Source organism: Lactuca saligna, chromosome 7, assembly GCF_052625555.1.
Source record: "Lactuca saligna cultivar CGN05327 chromosome 7, ASM5262555v1, whole genome shotgun sequence".
NCBI classification, from domain to species: Eukaryota; Viridiplantae; Streptophyta; class Magnoliopsida; order Asterales; family Asteraceae; genus Lactuca; species Lactuca saligna.
In genome coordinates, this window is record NC_136423.1 from 75,007,501 (window position 1) to 75,016,782 (window position 9,282).

Sequence of the window (9,282 nt, forward strand, 5' to 3'; positions counted from 1 at the left end):
ACTCGTGATATGGTCAATGTTGTACTTTGATGATGAGCTGCAATTACCAGTTAACTTTAGATTGAAATTATCGTTAAAAGAACTCTGATTACATATATTTGAGTAATGAGCATGATGAGATATCTGTCGACTAAAATGAAATATTAGGTGTATCCAAATCAATTGAGGAAAAGGTAAGAGTCGAGAGTCAAGACAAGTAACCCATTTATTTCATATAAGATTGAATTGGATTTTTCTAAATTGGGTTTTCCAGAATAGCATACTTGTAACCAACTTTTTTTTTTTTTTTTTTTTTAAAGTTATCTGATTTTTGCAATTTAACACAACTACAGAATTGTTAATGTTTAGGAGTAAAGTGAATCGATCTTAGAAGATGCTCAACAATGGAGTGAAATCTAAATCAACAGAGAAGATTTTAACCATAACGAAATTATAGGGTTTCATTCGTCTATGGCGCTTGGGTTGCAATTTATTAATCCAAAAAGTAACGAACTATTATAATATATTGAAGAAAGCACTTTCAACATCTAAATCAAAAACATGTCGTTGTAGTATAGTTGTAAGTATTCCCGCCTGTAACGCGGGTGACCCGGGTTTGATCCCCGGCAATGGCGTTTTTACCAAAACTTCTTCGTTTTTTTTTTCTCAGCACTTTCTGGTTTGTTTGGCTGTTTGCAATCAATTTAACCTTATGAGATGTGACATTATGTACAAATATGTTTGCCTATATCTCTTTGCTTTTCTTGATCCTGGAGAATTGTTGATTTCAACTAACTCTGTACCTATTTTGGATGCTTTAAAACCGTAAGAAATTAATGTCACTTTTTTCTTAAACAATTTTCATGTCTATTGATTATTACTCCTAAATTACATGCATGTTGTATGATAAGTCAAAAGAACAAGTATCAGTTGAGCTTCTCAACAACATTGGTGTCATTCATTTCAAAGTTTGTTCAAATACTTCATATTTAAGAATTACTGATTGTTTTTTTTTTTTTTTTCAAATTATTTATATTTTGTGTTTGAATTCAGCTTGCTCAACAGACTTGTAAAGAGAATGTTCAAACATATAAAAGTAAAACATATAAAAATGAAATTAGCATTGTACTACTACTTTCCCATTAAATATGTTTACCTTTTTTAACACACACACAAGTGTGTGTGTGTTAAAAAATAGCAACTTACTTTCTGATTTTCCAGTAAAACTTTTTTTTATATCCATGATTTTCCAATAAAAAGCAGGAAGTTGGGGGTGATGGGAATAACCAAAGATGGAAACACATTATTTGTTGTATCTTAAGGAAAAAACAGGGACAAAATATGTAATTTCCTCAAGATATAGGGAATTGACATCATGGTGTAGAAAAAACCATTAAGCATACAATGCTATTACTTGAAAACATGAAACCTAAAAATTTGTCAGTTGTAGTGAAAGTAGGTTGCTATTTCTAGCAAGCAATAGAAAACTCCACAAATTTTGTGTTTAGGTAGCAAAAGGTATTGCCTAAACTCATACAAATTTCAATCCTCTCTAGTGTTTCTTTAACATCCATTCCTTTCAGCTTTTCTGATTGTTTAGACCCTCTAATGACAATGTACTTTTACTTATTTGTGTAGCATCCTAATTTCACTTATACCTTCAGATTAAACATCCTATTCCCATTTTTCTTATCAAGGCATTGTACTTTGAAAGCTCTACCCGATTATGGCATTGTTCTTTCACTTTTTACTTATATTAGGTCCAAGAAGACATTATTATTATTATTATTATTATTATTATTATTATTATTATACCCAATTATAAAATTGCTCTAATTTTGGAAGATTTTTCAAAGAAGAAAATAGAAAGTATGATGCTACAATAAACAACACCTACTCCAAACAAACAATGACTCCACTTAGCAAGGGATTGACTGAAAAATATACAATCTCAATACCATTGATTGATTGTATCATTTAGCCTCTGATGGTCACTAAAACTGAGCTGAAAAAGTCATTTGTGCATTAAAATTTGTCAAGGGCAATATAGTCATTTTGCAGAGCTTTTTTAAACCAAGACCTTTAGTGACAGGGACGGACAGGAAGCTTGCAAAGAAAACTAATGACCGCCTAAACAATGAAACATCTACATAACTTTTGGATTTTGAACCACAAGACTAAAGTTGTAATTTAATCTTTAAAATAATGATGCATGCGAAAATTAACAGTATTTGTGAAATGTGGCTTACTTAATACCAGTCAGGAGGCCACTTGGTTGAAATATGTCACACTAAAAACAACCTGTTTACATAAGTTGAATTGCATTCAGACAATTTTAAACAAATCTTTTTGTGTTATGAAACTGAGATAAAGTTTAAAAAGTACCTCTGGTCTTCATGCAGACAAAATTTTAAACCGATTGCATTCACAATCACAACCAACCAATCAAAGTGCATTGCCTTGCCTTTACCTGAGAAATACCATAGATAATATAACAATGACTAGTTTAGTTTTATAAAAGCAAGAGTTACAACTCTAGATAGATGGCTTTGAATTTTGTTCAAAGGAATACAATGATCCAATATCATAATTTCTTTTTCCTGCATTTTCACAAAGATTAAACAACATCCCACCAATGCAGTCATAGTCAAGCTATCTTTGACTTTAATAAGCTTTGCAACCACACATAATCTTTCAAACCAAATACTTGTGATCTACAGAAAAAGTCTAAAAGTTGAGTTTTTTGACAAACAAAAAAAAAGTAACCATTAAGTAATAAAACCAAGTCACTCTAGCTATGTCAAACATCTTTTAAAACTCCATGCTATCTCCAGAAGTTACTAACTCAGCACAGCAGCTACTAACCTGAAAATGTAAAATAAGTGTATTAGGTTCACAAAAACCAATCTATACAATTTTGAAAAATAAAGAGACAAAAAATGCACAAACCCCAATCATCATTCAGTCCTCCTGAGCATTCCTCTATGAGCAGTGATCGGGAGACTGACAATCATTCTATCCACCATCCTTCTGGAGGCGTGGAGGGAAATGATGTTACTGGTGGTGTTGGGAACCCAGTTAGCCAAAGTGTCTCTCTCGATAAACATTTCTTTGATGAAGTTGTCTGTCATCTGTTTCAGCACTCCTTTGGTTATCAAATGGCGTAGATAAATGGCGATCCCATCAACTAAGCGGAGAGTTACAACCGGGATGTATCGGTTGAACTTCATCCATAGCTTGAACGCATTCTTTCTTTTGTCCTCTGCAACATCCTGTAGATGATCAATTTGTATCATGCCATGACATTCTAAATTGAATACTGACATATTAGATCTTGTTGCAGTCATGAAACTTTCAAGATTCTCCTGCTGAAGCCTTTTTGAAGAATCAAATAATGCTTGGTCAGAAGTGTACCAAGTCAATGCTTCCGCTTCAATTGTTTCTTGAACTCTTTGAGTCAGATCTTCTTTCACTTGATTCACAAACGGCTTCACGACTTTAACCATTATGTTTCATGTTGTCATCAGTGAAGCCAGATAAGGGCTGCAAGGAAAAGATCTGAAGATAATCGCAAGCCTCTTTAACAAATAAATGTAACTCCGTACATGCTATGCCCATTTTGGTATTCACAAGAATGAGATGGGGAGGGTGGGTGATCACTATCACTATCACCAGAATCTAATGCAGCTATCTCATCTTCTAGAAAAGTGTTTTTGGAAGACTTAAGTTTTTCCTTTATTTGCTCAGACAAATCTTTCAGACGAACTCTAATAAGATTGACATACTCAGTTTTCAAGACCTCCTTAAGATCTAGGATGAACTTTGAAAACGCATGCACGACCCCCCCCAATTTCATCTCCTTTGGAAGATCTCTAATCTCACTATTGAGCCGTTGGTCTATTTGGTGGGAGAGGTTTGGCAAAAAGTTTATTATCATTGCGTTTTGGAGTTCTGCGATTTTTTCAGCTAAACTATGAACCCCAACTAGATGCTTTGCCAGCTGCTGTGGGTAAGCTGTTTGGAACTCATCTTCAGCCATTAACTATAACAATAACACATTCCAACCCTTTTTTCCCACTTATGACTGGAAGCAAGTGGGACAGATCAATCCCCAACTCTTCTTGAGATAAACAAAGGACATTCAATGTCCGTTTCCCATCTTTGTCAACTAGTGTTGACCACTCCAGCGCTTTGCAGTTCACCAATTCAGTATTCGTTGCAGATAGTATGTTCACAATTAATGTCTCCGCAAGCTGTCCTTTCCTTATAACCATATCTAAAAACTCAAAAGTTTATTTTTTTTTTGTTAGATTGCATAATATGATTCTTAACAATGAAAATCAAGATACCTTGGAGTTTGATCTCTTCATCGTATGTGCCAATTGCTGGCATATCCATGACCAATAAATCTCGAATACCTCGGTTCTTTACCACCAATGTCAATGTCTCATCCTCGATGCCATCCAATGATGCTCTCTCTATACAGCTAGAGGACTGCATCTGTGATGGGGTGACCTTTCTTTTCAAGTTGAATGTGTTGGCCACCTTCATGATGTTGGTACCTGTTACAATTACAAGAATAAGGATGGTTTCATGAGTTAAAAGAAACAAAAACATAAAGTAAATCATTCTAGCAAATAGTAATGGGATAAACAATTTAATACTCTATATATTAGAGCAATGTGGCTGGCACAAAGTGAGACAAGTCTTTCCTTTTGCCTAGTCCAACATTGGTTGTGGAACCAAAACTGGAGGTTAATAAGGATGCTCACAGAATTTCCTTCCTAATTTTCTTTTTTCTTCCTTTGAGCCTCGGCTTTATTGTTGCTATTAATGTTATATATGTTGAAATTTAAGCTAGCAAATTGATGAACTCGTGGCAGATATGTCAGTTACTCATAATTGGCAGTTACAGTCAGAATCTTAAGGGGTGCAATATATACTTAATATGTAAATGTAAGATTGTATGTAAAAACGTTTTCATGATCTAATGTCAAGAAATAATAAAAGTAGAAGTTTAGTAAAACTCGTGTGTTTTATGTTATGTCTCTAACATTGTGGTATCACAGCCGCGGATTAAAATGGCTGGAAATATGAACAATCCCGTACACCCACAACTCCCAAAATTTAAAATTTAATGCTAGAAACTACTACAATTGGAGTATCCAGATGAAGATGTTCTACGAATCACAAGACTTGTGAGATATTGTAGAAAACGGATCTGAAGAGCCAGTAGAGTTTGACGAACAGAGAATGAAATTAAAAATTCAAGGAAAAGTACAGAAAGGCTCTCTATATAATCTATCAGGCCGGGGATGAAGTTATATTTGAGACAATCACTTCTTCGAATTCATCAAAAGAAGCGTGGGATATGCACTATAGAACATATCGTGGTGAAGAAAAAGTCAAAATTGTTAGACTGCAGACATTAAGATGCGAATTTGAAGGCTAAAGATGAAAAAATCAGAGACAGTAGAAGAATTTTATAATCTAGTGATCCTACTATTAAACCAATTACGTTTGAATGGTGAAATCATAGACGACAGAAGAGTTATGGAAAAGATTATTACAAGTATAACTAGAAAATTTGAATACATTGTCGTAGCAATTGAAGAGTCCAAAGATCTTTCAACCCTCTCTCTTGAAAGCCTGTTGGTATCATTACAGTCTTATGAACTCAGAGTGAGACAATTTGATTCTACTCCTTATGAACAAGCCTTCCAACTAAAGTCACCAAATTCATACGACAAGAACAAAGAATCTGAGAAGGAAGAGCAAAGTGATGATAAAGGCAAAGGAAAGGGAAAATCACAAGTACTGTGTTACCACTGTCAGAAATTTGGTCACACTGCTAGATATTCTAGAAAGTGAATCGCAGAAGAAAAGGGTTCTAATTTCATGCACAAAGAGTATGGGAATGATGGTGACACTATGTTACATGACTCTTAATACTCATGAAGTTCCAATTGATGACACATGGTTCATAGACAGTGGATGCAGTAATCATATGACTGGATGCAAAAGTATTTTTGTTCAAATGGATGAATCTTTCAAAAGAGAAGTAAGAACAGGTGATGACAAGAGGCTAGATGTTCATGGAATTGGTGATATTGCTGTTGAAACCAAGATTGGCAAGAAAAAAAAATACAAAGTGTACATTTCGTTCCAGGCTTGAAGCATAACCTGCTTAGTGTAGGACAACTTTTACAAAAAAGGATATGACCTTCACTTCAAAGGTAAAATTTGTGAGATCAAGGACCCAAATGGAAGCATTCTTGGTAAGGTTAACATGGCCACAAACAAAATGTTTCCTATAAACTTTAAAGGAGATACTTTCTTTTCTTTTAACCTATCTACCAATCAAACTTCCCTGTTATGGCATTATCGATTTGGGCATGCTAATCTGGGATATTTAAATTACATGTACAAGCATAATTTAGTCAGGGGAATGACAAACATCAACAAAGTAGAAGATGTATGCAAGGGATGTATGCTAGGAAAACAGTCTAAGGAATATAAAGCAAGGAGGGCTAGTAAGCTCTTGAATTCATCCACACAGATGTTTATGGTCCAATGAAAACACCCACCATTGGAGGAATTGGAAACAGGTATTTACTTACATTTATAGATGATTTCAGCAGAAAACTTTGGGTATACTTCCTAAAAGAGAAATCAGAGGTGTTTAACAACTTTAAAACTTTCAAGATCTTTGTTGAGAAACAGAGTGGTCAATAAATAAAAACTATAAGATCTGATGGGGAGGTGAATACAATGCCATTTGTTTTAGAGAGTTTCTGAAAGAGAATGGAATTCGTCATCAAATCACCACTAGGTACACTACACACCCCAACAGAATGGGGTTGCATAGTCCATAGAGGAGCATAGAACTATAATGGAAATGGCCCGTAGTAGTTGAAAACCATGAGCACACCGGATCTCACCACTCCAGTCAATATTTAATCTACACAAGGAACAATTTCATCTCTATCTACTCCTGAGACACAACCTAGGAGAGGTTACAAAACTATAAGAGACCTCTACGCTAACACTAGGAGACTTGAATTCAATGATGTTGCAGATTTTGCGCTATTCTGAGGCTAGATTGATGGACAGATACAGATATAAGAACTATGTCTAACTAGTGACACGAATTGCGTACTCTTTTCTGGTGACATTCATGAACCTAGAAATCTTAATGACGCAATTAAAGATAAGCACACAGGATTGACTTAAAGCGGACGCTTACGATGGAATTTTTTGGGGAAGTCAAAGTATACCTTACGAGAAAAGGCATGTTCGAAGATATTCGATCTCCTTCGCCGAGTCTCAGCTCCCCCATTGACTCCAGTAGATGAGATTTCAACGAGCAATCGTCGCCGAGAACAATAACCGTCGGGAGGTATACCCCTTCCTCCTCGATCAGAACGTGGAGCTCGTAGAGATACGAAACTAAAGAGCTCTCCATTTCGTCTAACGGAATGAACTGACTATGGAAGCTTGAAGAAGATGGAGGTGAAAGGCGGGATAATTTCTCCATTTTGTCTTTATTACATCGTGATTCATTTAAATAAAAACTACTAGTATGTATCTTTTTGTTAAGTATATAACATCAATATACCTATTTAATAGGGAAAATGACTCTTGAGGGTAATTAGTTTTGCGTTTATACTCATTTGGTCTCTTTTCTTTTTTTTGTATTCAATATACCATCGAACTTGTTGTTGGTGTTTACCATAGCCCTTTTGACCGGCTTTTGACCTGTGATAGCCGGTCAAAGGGTTATGGTGAACACAAACAACAAGTTCGATGGTATATTGAGTACAAAAAAAGGAAAGGGACCAAATGAGAACAAACACAACAGTTGGTTACCCTCCTGATTCATTTTCCCTTTACTCATTTACAACAAATCCCACATCATCTCCTACTGATATTAATGACTTTATGATATTCATTCTTGCTTCTCTTCAAAACATAACCTACGAAAAGACATTATTCATGCATGTACAACTTTGTAATGCACTTGAATATTTATTAGGGGAATATTGACTAAGTAGACGAATTTCATGACTACATTTACATTTTCAATCAAATGATTTATCGTATCATGGATTCTAGACAAGTCTACAAACGAGTGGAATCACAAGTGCTATAATTTTTTAGTTTACTTAGCTTTAAGATCGAACTCATGAGATAAGATACAACATCAATATGTACAATATTATGGTGATATGTCTACAAAAGCAGCATGATATTGTACATATTGATGTTGTATCTTATCCCATGAGTTCGATCTTAAAGTTAAGTAAACTAAAAAATCACAGCACTTGTGATTCTACTCGTTTGTAGACTTGTCTAGAATCCATGATACGATAAATCATTTAATTGCAAATGTGTAACGTACCAATTCCAGGTATGAATTTAATTAAAGAATAATTAGTCTTATGTCCTACTTGGAGAGTTGGTTGCCCTACTCGCCGAGTAGCAGTGGGAATGGAACGCGTGTTTGGTGACCTACTCGACGAGTCCACCAAGGGACTCAGCGAGTAGGAGCTGGCAGATGAAACCCTAAGTTCTGGGGGTTTTACACCCTATTTAAAAGATCATTGGCTTCTACCAGCCTCCCCTTACTGCTTCTTGTCCCTCTCAAACCGTAAAGCGTGTGTGTGTGTTCTTTGGTGTGTCCAAGCTTGAAGGAGTAACCTTGGAAGGAAGTACTTGAAGAAGCAAGGAAAAGCAAGGCCAGGAAGTTGTGGGAAGCTAAGGGATTGCATCAGACATCACTCTCTGGAAGGTATTAGGCTGTTCCTTAAGCTCTTTTCACTTTGAACCTCCCTTGGATGAGTGTTATGAAGGGCTCTCCATGTTTAAGCTAAGATCTTAAGTTGTAACATCAGATATGGACTTCCCTTGACCTCTAGATCCATAAAGTTCCCAGATTGTACAAGGATGAAGCTCTCCTAAGGTATAAAACTCCATTAAAGAGCTTAGATTAATCATTTCGGGCCTTTAGAGCTTCGCATGTACGTAAAAATTGCAACTTTACGTGATAAACATGCCTTAGGAGCTTGGATCTATAATATGGGGCCTTGCCATGGCTTCAAAAGCATCTGCATGGATTAAGAACTGCATGGACTCGGCGAGTTGAATGAGGGACTCGACGAGTCCGTTGAAGATGGCCATGAACTCGGTGAGTTGGATGAACAACTCGGCGAGTTTGTTAAAGATTACCTTGAACTCGTCGAGTTGTTAGAAAACTCGGCGAGTTGGCTAGGGCTTCTTCCAAATCTTGGCCGCATATGAACT

The 9,282-nt window shown here is 35.7% G+C and overlaps 1 long non-coding RNA gene across 1 annotated transcript; it reads right to left on the reverse strand.

Annotated features, from left to right (window-relative positions):
- Window positions 1-2,553: 2,553 nt before the first annotated feature.
- Window positions 2,554-7,504, reverse strand: LOC145005574 (uncharacterized). The gene is made up of 4 exons (XR_013662621.1): window positions 7,257-7,504; window positions 4,329-4,541; window positions 2,929-4,255; window positions 2,554-2,844 (listed from the first exon to the last, which is right to left on the reverse strand). It is a non-coding gene; the product is annotated as an uncharacterized LOC145005574 (long non-coding RNA).
- Window positions 7,505-9,282: the final 1,778 nt, after the last annotated feature.